We start from the raw sequence: 13,637 nt of genomic DNA on the forward strand, positions 1-13,637 counted from the left end.
ATCCCACACAACTGCAGGGTTGGCTGGGAGATTATCATTCCCGTATTCACAGTCCTCTAACTCAGGGTAACTAGGGTCCCAGAGTCTATCATCATTGTTGAAAGCAGAGGCAAAGAAGGCCTTAAATATCTCTGCTTTTTCTGTTTCCGTTTGTGAAATGACCATACTCATCAAGTAATGGATCAATGTTTTCTCTGTTCCTCCTTTTGCACCCTGAGATTTGGGTGGCCACATGTTCCCTTGGGAGCTCTGCTGGATGGCTGCATTGTTTCCTGTAGCTGGAGAGACCACAGGAGATGCAGAGGACATAGCTTTCTGCTGGGTGGATACCATGTTGGAGCTCCTCACAAGCAGGTTACCACTGCTGTTGGAACTAGCAGTTTTAGATATCTATATCGTCTATGTCTCAAAAGGTCATTCAGAGCTCACTTTATGGTCAACAGGGGAAAACAGGTTTTCCTTAGGAGCAGTTCTCCTGACCTGTTTTAAACATTTTTATTATGACACCTTATGAGTACCTGTCTGTCTCCAACTACTGTGAAGGGAGACCTAGCTCAGAATTAGATGTCTACAATGTAGATTTCTACATTTGCCGGATTAATCTAATCTATTACTTCTGTGACATGCTGACTGATAGTGACATGCTTTGGATTTCAATACTCACCAGATAGTGTAGGGAAAAAAACGAAAGTTACAGTCCATCCACAGTATTACTAATATTGGGTATTTCACTGGTATTGGGCATTTCTTGCTTTTAGCAGGTGAAAAGTATGGACAAACTTTTCTGCTAAATATTGCTTCTTTGGGGCATGACCATAAAATTCTATCAACAGTATGCAAGAATAAAAGGGTACTTGAAATACGCATGCTAGAATAAAATTCCAGATTTAGGAGTATGGAAGGGAAAAGAAAGGGTAGAAGAAAAGAAGTGAGAGAAAGAAAAAACAAGATGTTGATAGATTAGGTAGATTGCATAGATAAACAGACATGCTTCAGAAAGACAGCAGTTGTACTGCTAACAAGCATTTCACTAAACCAGTTTTCTTTGTATTTTGTCAAAAATAGTCTGATATGAAGCTGGGTTTGGATAGTACCAGGCTGCTCTTATAATATAGAAGTAGGTGACCAAGCCAGAATGGCTCACAATCAGGCAGGAAGGCAAGTAGATGCTCTGGCAAGGCTAGGTTTGTTTCTGCTGGAGTGACAAAACAAGTGGGATTACCATTTCTGTTTCTGGAAAAGGTTCCTCCTTTCCCCAGCCTTAGACTTCCTTCTGCACCCACCCATTGGTAGTGGAAGCACAATAAGCCTCATTTATCTGTAGCAGTCCTCCTAAGATAATGGCTGCTTTCATTCCCTCACCTGTCTAACATGACTCAGGTTAGAGACTGCCTACCTTTGTAGTCAGTAATGTATTAGCAAAAGTGAAAATGTGAAATCTCCGTCCTCAGAAAAGCTCTTGGTCAGTGTTGTGGTTTAACCTGTCAGGCATCTCAGCACCACACAGCCGTTTGCTCACCCCCCCCCTCAGTAGGATGGGGTAGAGAATCAGGAAAAGAAAGCAAAAGCTTGTGAGTTGAGATAAAGACAGTTTAATAGGACAGAAAAGGAAGATAAATTATAATAATTATGATAATAGTAATAATAATTTGTACAAAGCAAGTGATGCACAATGCAATTGCTCACCACCCACTGACCAATGCCCAGCGCGTACCCAAGCAGCAGACCTCACACACTCCAGCCAGACACCCCATATTAATTGCTCAGCATGACATCACAGGGTATGGAATACCCCTTTGGCCAGTCTGGGTCATCTGTCCTGGTTCTGTCCCCTCCCAGCTCCTCGTGCACCCCCAGCCTCATTGCTGTGAGAAGCTGAAAAGTCCTTGGCTTAGTGTAAGTGCTGCTCTGCAACAATTAAAACATCAGCGTGGTATCAACATTATTCTCATCCAAAATCCCAAACACAGCACCATACCAGCCACTAGGAGGAAAATTAACTCTCTCTTAGCTGAAACCAGGACAGTCAGGAAATGAGGAAAATCTGAAGGTGGGGTCTGCCATTCACGCACAGCAGAGAGTCAGTGACACCTGAGTTAAAGACTCAGACCTTGCAAGGGCATCCCTTGGTACCAGGCATTTAATGATTGACACAGACACCTCAGTGCATGCAAAGCCTTTGATCAACATTGGCCGCACACATTTATGCCCTCACTGGCTTCTTAAGGGCAGAAAACACAATAGGTCAAAAAATACCATCCAGCAAGGTAAGTTTTTTTGGTTTGCTTTGTTCTTTTTGTTTTCCTGAGGTACTTACCCTCTTCTTCCATTTCTTACTAGAGCAGCATCAGTGAGAACTGAGCTTGCTGACAGCCAGTGCATTCATATTTGTTACACACATCACCTGTCTTGTTTAAATGTTTTCTCTGTAATATGGATTTTTGTCCAGTGTTTAGGTTGCATTTCTCTGTAGGTAGCTGAGGAAAGGGAGCAGAAGGTTATTTACAACCTGCAGAAGCTGAGGAAGGCTCTGTTAGAAAGTGAAATAGAAAAGCTGCTTGGAACAAAACCACCCTGCCACAATGCACTGTGCTTGCCAGCCTGCCCCAGAGCCTGACTCTCAGTGTACACTGGGTAAGTGTATTTACTTCAAAGGGCTACTTCGGTTTACTCCTGCCATGAATTTAAACCCCAGGCTATAAAGTACTCACCAGACACGATATGTATTTTTACCTACGTTTTGCCTACATGTTACACATCCTTCTTTGTGATAGAGAACTGTTGTTAAATGAAACAGTGGACATTTGAAGGAAAAAAAATAATAAAATCAATACATGCACTGATACGCCTTTCTGTGAAATCAGACACACCACAATATTTCTATTCTGAATATTATGTTTTGCTTCTCAATAAAAATAATAATAATAAATCAGCTAGAATTATGGACAGTCCAATAAAAGGTAACAGAGTCTGTATACTGACACCCATTCTTTCAGAATGCATGCTCCATGATAGCGTGTTTTACTTGGATTACACAAAATGACACTTATAAAACACATCAGAACAACAGTGACTCAGTTCAAATCGATCATTCCAATTGTTGGCCCAGCGGGGGTGGTATGATTAGCTAGACATGCATTTACATGTTTATTTTTAGTTTTAAAAAAGATAGATAATTTCACATAGAAATTAAAATCAAAAGACGAATGATCATTTGCAAAAGTGTTTAGCCCAGAGCTTAATATTTTAAGCTCTCTACAACATCCTTTAGCTGGGCAGCCAAGAGATGAACTATTTATCAAGGCAATGAAGTTTATCTTTATGGTCACAGTAGGCATCACCTTTCAGTGGATGGAAATGTATGCATTTCCATCAAACTGACATTTGCTTCTTAAAAACTAAGCCTTTCTGAGCACACAGCTTAAAAAGCAAACACAAATGGTGAAAAAAATAGACTGTTACAGATGTAATTTTAAAGATCATCCGCAAAACATGCAATGTTAAGGGAAAATGTAACATTAAGTAGCTAAGGGAAGTGAGATTGGGTCTCCTAAGAGCTCTCTGAGAGCTAAGTCTCTAAACTGCAGTTTCAACACTACTAAGCTTTGATGGCAACAACAACTTAGTAGTTTTATCACCTCCTTTGTCTTCTCCTCACCACAGGACACTCTCCCTCTGGCTGCCCTGTCATAGCCATTCATTGGCTATGCAGAGTTGTGTAGTTAAATCGATACAGACTAAAAAAAAAATATTTATGTTGCTTTCTTAAACCAGATTTGCTAGTGAGGTCACAACATAATCCCTCAAGTGACAAAGCATATCTTGGCCAAATTGTGGGATTATGAAGTGGTATCAAGCTTAGTGTGAAGCTTAGTTTCTACAAAAATCTTCGTCATATATAATCACAACCTAAAACTAATTGTTCAGGATTCTTATGGAGACCTTGCAGATAGCAGAGCTTCGCTCTGACTTGCCAAGCTTGCTTGCACAAGCAGTTTCAAAAATGTTTGTATTTGACTCAAAGTAGACAAATTCAGTGTAGACATCTACCTCTTTGCTCATTGCTCCAAGCTATCTTTATAGTCAGCAGAGAGACAGATTCAGAGTGAAATTCATATGATGTTTTTTGTATGGCTCCTTCAGACTTAGATGAATTGAACAATAAAAGGGGCAATCTGTCTTCGCTGTCTACAAAAGGAGCCTGGGGTAATTAGTTCAGATAAAGACTTGAGATATCAAGTTTTGCTCAAAGGAAACCCACCACTTTTGTTCTATGAACCTGTTACTGCTCCTGCTTCATCTAACTGACTGCTGACTGAAAGCAGAGTCAGAACAGTGATTATATATATAACATATATGTTTACACATCACACAGTCAGTGGAAGGGACAACTTGCTAGCATGATGGAGTACAAAAGCAAGGTAATATAAAATTACACTGCATTGCACAGGTGTTTATGGATGAGTCTCTGTTTAATGTTCGCAATGTTCTTCAGCAATTAGCGATTCTGAACTCCACCACCTTTCACACTGCCACAAGTAGGCAACTTTTCAGCTACTACTAACAATCAGCCATCTGAAGCTATAGAGTGTGCACATACATGTGTGTTACATCCCTCCTAACGTAGCAGATACTTGACAGCTTCTGAATTGGGAGCACCATCTTGTTGAACACACAAAATCCCATCTCAGCAACTGGGAATTGAAGCTAACCCTGAGGATTTCTATAATGACTCACAAACAAGACTTTCATAAAACTGTCTGTCTTTAGGCTTGTCCACTCCAGCATATTTGCAAGGTACTCAGATCCAAGACAGGACATTTCTATAATGACTATTTCTATAATGACTGTTTTTTCTGTAATGTCTATAAGGGCATTTCTATAATGTATTTAGCTAATAGCTTTATGAAAACATAAAACAGGGATAACAGTTTAAAGATATAATGTGATTGATCAATGAAATACAGCCATAACCTAGCCATAGCACCAAGGGCTATGATTCAGCATGAGTTTATCTTACCCATTTTAGGACAGGCCAAACTGCAATCCATTGAGTTACCCTGTCTCCACTAAAGAGTGAGGTGGCACAGATGAATAGATTAGACAGTATGTTATTTTTTAGACAAGTAAGCATTAACATGATATCTCCAGACAATGTGACAGTTTGGAATCAAGAGATATCATTTCTTTAACCACTATTGTCTTCTTTAATCTGAAAGCTTTTTTTATGTTGAAACTTAGATGAGAAAGATAAACATCCATGCGAACAAAAAAAAAAAAAGAGGAAAACAGATTAATCAAATTATAATTTTCTGCCAAATAATAAAATTAGATTCATACTCCCAACACATTCTTGTTAGAAGACATGAATTAATTTCATTAGTATTTCATTACTGACACAGAGGAAAATAAAAACTCTGTTCATACCTTTTTTGTTCAACAAGCCATAAAATGAACTAATAATTCTGTAGTCCTTTTTTGTTCTTGCTGTAACCTCAGTTGTTTTTAACTGCAAGACAAAATTTGACTTGCTTGTTCACACTATTGAAGAAAAGCAAAGATTTTCCTTTTTTTTTTTGTTTCTGATTGTTATTTGAAAAAATAAAAATAAAAATAGGTAGGCTCCAACATACTTCAAAACTACTTTATAAAGCCACCATAACTTAACTCTGAGGTAGACAACACTTTGTGAGGGGATAACCTTGTGCCTTCTGAAAGACAAACAAAAAGTAAACTTGCCCAACACTTAGTTTTCTTACACTATCATTTTTCAAGGAAACAACTTATTTTTAATAGCATTTATTACTAACAATATTGTATTTTTAAGGGAAAAAAATCCACAGATTTATCCTCAGGTACTTCCTCAATTGTTCAAGATCTGTCTACATGACATTGTACAGATGCATGTTGGGGGGTGAGGGTACAGATTAGGGCTTTATCCTTAGCTAAAGTTACTAATTGCTCTATACATGCACCCCCTTCCAGACAGGACCAAGCTCCAGGACATCCTTCCAGCCAGCCATTCTCCAAGTCTGTTGAACAAGGAAGGCAAACTGAGAAAAAGCCTCCATTTGTTGCTTTTCCCTGTCTTCTTTAGTAGTACGGACCCAATTCCAATCTGTAGAGTTAGCCTGGTTTTAGTTATTACTATAGGGGTGTTGGAGGTGAGAGAAGCAAACTCCAAAGAGTAAGTTGATAAATGACTAGGTGTCTCCAGAGGGTGACATTGACTTCAGTGGGAGCAGGCTCATGGAAATTCAGCTACATGCTTAATTTTCACACAACTAAAATCATGAGAGAATTCCACTCCAAGCAAGTCTGTGTACAATAATACAGGAAAGTTTCCCTCCCTTCTTGGAGAGCAAAGCAGTTTTCTCATAATCTTCCCAAGAACCTTGTTCTTGGGGAGTTATGGGTGCAGAAGCAGGCAAGGCTTTTATGACCAAAGTGTTCTGTACCGGGAAAGTATTTGCCTCCTAAAGAAACTTATTATTACAGTGCAAAATCACCATTCCAGGGGTAATGCAGTGCACTGTATACCAAGTTTCTACTCAAATATTTACAGCAACTGAAAAAAACCCTGGAAATAGGGTAGGAAATGGAAACACAGAAGCAGCCTTTCCTATAGTAGCATGAATGGTGCTGCTTTAACGTTGTTCAGAATTTTGGCTGGAGGCACTGAGAACATCAACTTTTTAATGAAAACTCAAAGCATCCATAGCAGTGTGAAAATTCTAACATTGTTGTATTCCCACATCACTTTTTAACAGCTTGGGGGGAGAAAAACTTTCATTTTAAATGATTCTTGGTTAATTTACAAAGAAATTAGTAGAATAAAACTTCTAGAAGGTAATAGAACAGCATTACTTGTGCAGGTCACACAACATCAAACCCTGAAAAGTCACCATAAACTACTTTTACTTATCCTAGAATTATCCTGCTTTTTCATGGCCACTTATCAGAGACTCATGGATTAGGATCTGGTTTCAGATGGACTGATATCTTCAGGTGGCATGAGGTGGTGTAACTTCTCCAACTTTGCTTGTTGAGGCTATGGCCCATACATAAATTCCTAGAGAAAATTGTTGTATGAACTAAATGCCTGCTTTAAGCTGTAGTATTTATTTAGTCGCTCTAATCAGCAAGGCAATGATCTCTTGAACTCCACATAGCTAAATAAAAGACAATAAGAATTGCAGTATTGAGCTGGCTATAAATATTTTGGAAGATGGGGAAGGTAAAGGAGTGAAAGAAGGCTTTGTCTACTCCATATAAAACAGTGCAGTGCAGGAATTCCTGAACTTGAAGAAACAATAAATCCAGTATCAGTAGCCAGGGAAGTAAGTCTTCTTTGTTCAGCACAGCATCCACAGCATGTGGATGTCCAGAAATTTTGTAGCCAGACGGCACCAAAAAAAAAAAAAAAAAAAAAGTAGTACTTCAGACAGTGGCTGGCATAAACGTGGCTTTCTAGGCAAGCATAGGCATGCCCTACTCCACTGTCTCCATATCCTCCAGTTTCATTGCGTAACAAAGAGCTTAGAGTGTAGGATCACTTCAGCATCCAGGATAAGTGGTTTGGTACCTTGCAGGGCTTGGCCCTAAATCAAGTGGCAGAGCAATGCTGAGAGAAAGCAGGTTATCCTCCTTTCTGATGATCCTGTTCTTGCTGTAGCTAATCCAGCACTCCTCTAACAAATCCTCTCAGTAGGGATGCATACACTGAAGGGATGCATCACTTCAGAAGGACTGTTGTTTTATTTTTCTTAATACCAGCCATTCTCATGCCCCTCAGAGCAAAGTGGCAATTTGCCTGGACAATGTATATTTACTGTGTGTCAGCCATGCATCCCCACAAATCTGACAAGGAAAAACAGTACCCTTACAGATGACAAATGGGACTGGGAAGGGTAGTGAGGAGAGCATGAACATAAGAAGCTTCTGCACAAAAAAAAACATTAGATGAAGAACTGAGTAGAGTCAGAGAGAGGTAACACTACTGCTCCAGGCAACAGGTATTACATGGGAGAAGGTTTTTGCCTGCACTGTCAGAGTAGAGGTTGGAATGAAAGCCAAAGGGCCAAGGAGGGGGAATCTATATCTGGAGCACGCAGCCCAATCTCAAAAGGCTGCCTGAAAAAAAGCTAGACAGAAGTTTTTTTCACCTGCATTCCTAAGGAAATTATGTTTATGCAGTCACAATATCTCTGTGTGTACATATCTCTATGTTCTCCAACTTACATATCTTCAGAAAAAAATACAGATTTGGCAATAGAGCTGACCTATCAAAAAGTCCTTAGTAGCTTCATACAAGTGGGTGTCCAAAGTGTGGTGGTTTTACTCAGCTGTGTAAGGACAAAGAGACCACTGAATAACTATCATCATGGGCAAAACAGGCTCAGCATAGGGAGATTAATGTAATTTATTACCTATTACTAACAGGCTACAGCAGTGAGAAACTAAAAGCAAACTAATAAAATAATTCTGCAATGATTCTACTCATTGTCGCATTGGATACCTGAATATAATAGTACAGCGAGGTTTAATTTTCAAACGTATTTCTCTCAAACTCATTCTTATATTTTCCATAAATTTATTTCCTTTCCTTCCCATTCCTGTCTACACAAATAGGCATTTCCCCTCATCTACTTTTAATGAGGTTTTGTTAACTTGCCCAGGGTCAGACTAAACCATTTAATTTCTGCATTAAATGGGCTAAAGAAGTATGTGTCTTCAGAAGCATGCTGTTCTGTGTGGCACAGAGCTGTTTTCTTAAAGATAAACCAGCTAAACTTGAGCACTGTACTTCAAGCTCACCACATTTTCTGGAAAAGAAAAAAATAAAAATAAAAATCACAGCTGTGCTCCCCCCACCTTTCTCTCTCTTTTTTTTTTTTTTTTTATTGCAGTGGTTTCTTATTCAATCATCTTCATGAAAGTGCCAAGCATTTCAGCAGTCCAGCCTTTCTTAAGACTTCCAGGGAGGATTGGAATGAGCCTCATGGGGAAGGTTAGAAGCAGGCTAGCATGCTGAATTTTGGCAGACTCATAAAGGAAAGGAAGAAATATGTACCTACTTGGGGGTAATTTGGAGTTAAAAATAATTTGAGGCCTTTGTAAACAATAGCATCTTAAATTGGTTTCCACAAAGCTCTTTCATTTTTCACTAACAGCTTTTCAACATCAGATCAGTACTGAATTCACTACAGTTTCCTTCCTTTCCCTCTCCCTTTGTTCTCTTAGTAACTTCTGTTCATCAACAAGTAACTTTCTACATTATTTTATATTTCAAAACCTGTTATTTTTGTATCCCATCCTTCAGCTTCTCTGATATTACTTCTCTTGGTCTAGGTATGAACAAGAGACTCTCTTATGCACAAAAAAAAAGATGCTCTTAAGTAGAATTAAATCTCCTCTAGTTTGAACAGTAAATCAAAATAGAATCATGCTTGTCACACTCCACATGCATACTTAATAGTTCTACGAATAACTATTGCAATGTTAACTTTCTGGATGGAAGTCAGCTTTGAACACTGCAGAAGCAAGAAGCAAAGACCAGAAACACAGATCTGCCATAGTACCTTAAAACTGCATTTAAATCTCAAAAGTTTTCAAATAAGCACACACCCAGTAACATTTAGATGGGGAGAGATACCTAAAATAAGTTTCTCAGTCCTATGTTCAGATGTCTACTTTAACTCTATGACAATTATGTTCAAGACAGTAAAGAAAAAATGACCGATTATCAGGAATAGTCAGCCACCTACAGACAAAAGAGAGAGAGTTTGTACTGAGATTGGCTTCTGTGGATTATTAACCCAAGTTTCACAGATAATTACTGCAATAAATGGAAAAGCTAGCGTCTGTCTGCCTTAGAAAACTAAGATCTTGATCTGAACTTTTTTCTCTTGAACAATAGAGTACACAGATTCAAGCACCTAGTGCAGGAAAAAATAAATAAATAAATAAATAAAAGACAGGGACACAAATATATATTTAATGGTTTGTGTTTAGGCAACTGAATAAGACAGGTTGCTGAGAACCCAGCCACTGACATGAGATCTTTTAAGTTTTAATACCTGCTGTTATGTATACAAAAATGCTTGGGGTGAATGAAAAGCATAAACCCTGAACAAAATAGATCAGTGAGCAGAATGGAGGTGAAGCAGAGAAATATGTGATGTGTTGCATAGCCATAGGATGAAATAAATGTTCACGTAGGTATTAACTGTCCTTGACCCCCTACAAAATGCAGTGCAGGCAAATGACAACAGTAAATAACACACTTAATCTGCAAAGAGAAAAGAGAACAAATGACAGAGTGCTGTGAATTATCAAACAGGGAATGTGTGAAAAAGCCAGCAGCAGCACAGGAGAAAACTCATTATTGTTAGAGTTTTTTCTTGGGCCGGCTCATGAGTTTCTGCAAATGGCAGTCGGTTTAGTCATTTGAGCTGGCAGTATGAGTTTACAAACAGCAATGTTCTGTCATCTTTTCCCCATGAAATATAATTCTTCCTCTCTTTCCCTTTTCTCCTTATTTTTATTTTTAAATGACTAAATATCCTTCCCTGTGTGTCTGAAATCAGTGTCTTGTCATACTCTTCAATCACACTCATGTATGTGAGCTTAAGCATTTCAAGAAGAGTTTTGTACAATCAGACTTTCAGATTAGAACATTTGCAAAACCAAGAAACATTTAGCATTATATTCCTGTGTTCTTTGCTATTGACTAAGATATTTGTCTTACCTCTACCAACAGAGCTTCCCCTGCAGTGAATTCATAATTGTGCATTACGGAAATACAGATGTTGGCAATAGAAGAGAGCAAAACAAGATCGTTTCCTTTCTTGTGAGTGTTTGTTATCTCTAGTGTCAAATGATTCAAGTGATGAGTCTTCAGCCGCAACCCTTGGGACACTGTTCCACAACTCAATATACCTCAATGTCAGGAAATTTGCACAGAGATTCAAAGAAAAAATTCCCCTCCATCTTCCATCCCATTACTTCTACTTACAACTACCTCTCTTGCACTACATAATTTCTCTCACATGCCTCATGTCAATGTTGTGGTGTGTTATTCTGTCCCTTCTGCCAAACCACTCATTTAGCTACTTGGATCTTTCCTCATAAGTCAAGACCTGCTAACTCCCTCGATCATTTTTGTTGCTCTTCTCTGAAATGCCTTCAATTTATCAGCCTTTTTTCAAAGCTGGAGTGCTCAGAAATGAGTGAAGCAAAGACAAAAACCTCCTGCTACTCGTTTGGCAAAATTGTGCTTCCTTTTTTCCATCTCTCTGACATGGTCTCCTCCCATCCATATTATAAACTAAAAAGACATTGAAAACTCCACTAATTGGAAAATTTCAGGTTTGGGGCTTTTATTTCTAATTAAAATCAATTGGATTTGAAAATCTATATGAAAAACATTTCTTTCTGGTGTCTCAGAATTTCATAAAACAGTAAGCATTGTGGTGTTTATATGTTGCTGGGCAGATGAACTCCACCACAACTGCTTTCTATGCAAACATACAAAGGATCTGTTGGATCCACATATCTGAATGGATTTACATTAGACTTGATCCATTTGAGAATTAGTTGCGATCGGGAAATCCCTTTTCTAAGTTTCCTATGATAACAGCCAATTCATATTCCTTTTAACAGCTAATATGCGATGGCTTCTTAGACTGGCAGCTCTTAATTTCCCATCATAACTGGGCGAAGAGAAATACAGAGAGCTACACAAAAAGCCCCAGATACCATCAGTGCTGAAAGGGAAAACTTCTGTAGTCCTCCAAACTTATTTGATTGCATCCATGTAATTATGGGTGAAGGAGAATCAACAGAGGTACTTTATTTTAGCTGTTTGATTGTAATAATTTGCATGAGCTCTTGCTGGAGAGAAGAGACAGTGGGATGAAACAGGTGGAGAGATGCCAGACTGATGGTCTGCATACATGTGACTAGAAAGTTGGACATAGAAATATAACTTTTAAACATTTGTATGAATAAAGAGCCAAACTAAATGTTTTGTGAAATTATTGTCCAGCAATAACTTTTAAAGCAGGATTATTTTTTCCCCATCAAAGGGCAAATCACAGTTTTCACCTCATCGGTCCATCACCATCACTACTTATATGGCACTGAGCGTAAAAACTTCTTTATCTGTATAACAAAGAGTACAGATATTCTACATGGAATTTCCTGAGTGAAATTGTAGCAATATTTGTTTGTTTCCCAAATATTTGGTTACATAAACTCATCAAAATAGGTACTTAAAAACTAAAGAATCTAAGAAGAGATAAGAAATATATATATATATTGTCTTGAATCAGAAACTGGTTAAAATATAGAGTAGGACTAATTTTTATTGGAGAGGGTAATTTTGTATTGAGCTGTACATCTCACAAACTGTACCTTTTGTCCAGCGCTTTTCTTAAAACAAACAAACAAAGAAAAACAAAACTCTTTTTACCCAGACTAAAACCTTTCAAGTCTGATTTTGCTGTGTGTGGGAGGAACAGCCTTCCCCTGGCAACAGACTACAGATAAGTTGACATAGCAGGTTTCTTCCTGATCTCATCTCTGATTCATATATCTTTCAGGCATGTCATGAGCTTTTTCATCATCATTTCTGAATTATCCAGCAATCAGTGTTAGTTCCAAAACAACCTCACATGGTCCACAGTGCTTTTCCATACAGATTGAATTTCTGCTTCATGTTACTAACTGTCTTCATGGACTGGGGAAAACAGATATGGCACCAGAGCCTGCCTCTCTCCATTCTGAATCACCAGTGAAGCCCCATGAAGTGTCTCTGGCAGACATGAAAGCATTTGTCCCTGTCTCATGACAGGTACACTTGTGAGAAAAGGTGCTGTTGCATATTCATTCACCAGAGGTCAGCGTGGAGGATATAAACAGAATGTATTTATATGTACAATACCTCAACTTTCTAAAGCGTTATTTTATCTATTTCCTTCATGAGTATGCATTGTATTGAATATGCATGGGTCTGTATAAAGCATTCCTGGAGTCGTCTCCTCTAAGAGATCAGGGTAGTAACCTTTCATACACAGAAAACAGCAATAACAACCAGCACATTTTATTAATATACTTTTAGGCTTGAAAAGTGATGAAAGAAAAATCTACGCTACTGTGAAGGAGATGGGAGAGCAGAAATTGGAATACTGGACTGGGATTACATACCCAGCACTACACCGGGCTTCTGGTGACACAACAGTAAATATTCTAAAGCAGCCACCACTTTTTGATTATTGGCTAAAGACAAAAGTGGTTTGGCTCCCAGAGATTTGTGTAAATTGAGCAGCCCTGTAACCAGAACCTCTGAAAGGTGTGTAAAACATATATGAAATCTGACACACATGTAAAGAGACAAAAAAATATGGAGCTGGGCACAGGAGAAAATCTGGACATTCCTTTTCTGCATTCTTCACTTCCCACATGCAAAATGAGTGACAGTACTTTATAGGAAATACTCTATTAAGTTCACTGGTAGTAGAAAACAGCATTTTACACAGATATACCATTTGCAGAAGTGCAATTTAATTATAATTTCCTACTTCAAAAAGGGCTTGTTTTCAGCACGCTCCTTTGTTTATGCAGTGCATCCCAAC

The 13,637-nt window shown here is 38.4% G+C and overlaps 1 long non-coding RNA gene across 1 annotated transcript; it reads left to right on the forward strand.

The window, feature by feature from the left end:
• The first annotated feature begins 1,794 nt into the window (after positions 1 to 1,794).
• On the forward strand, positions 1,795 to 12,352 carry LOC106034124 (uncharacterized). The gene is made up of 4 exons (XR_001205822.3): positions 1,795 to 1,896; positions 2,474 to 2,634; positions 10,763 to 10,852; positions 11,665 to 12,352. It is a non-coding gene; the product is annotated as an uncharacterized lncRNA (long non-coding RNA).
• The last annotated feature ends 1,285 nt before the right edge of the window (positions 12,353 to 13,637 follow it).

The sequence above is a fragment of the Anser cygnoides genome, chromosome 1 (assembly GCF_040182565.1).
Source record: "Anser cygnoides isolate HZ-2024a breed goose chromosome 1, Taihu_goose_T2T_genome, whole genome shotgun sequence".
In the NCBI taxonomy this organism is placed as follows: Eukaryota; Metazoa; Chordata; class Aves; order Anseriformes; family Anatidae; genus Anser; species Anser cygnoides.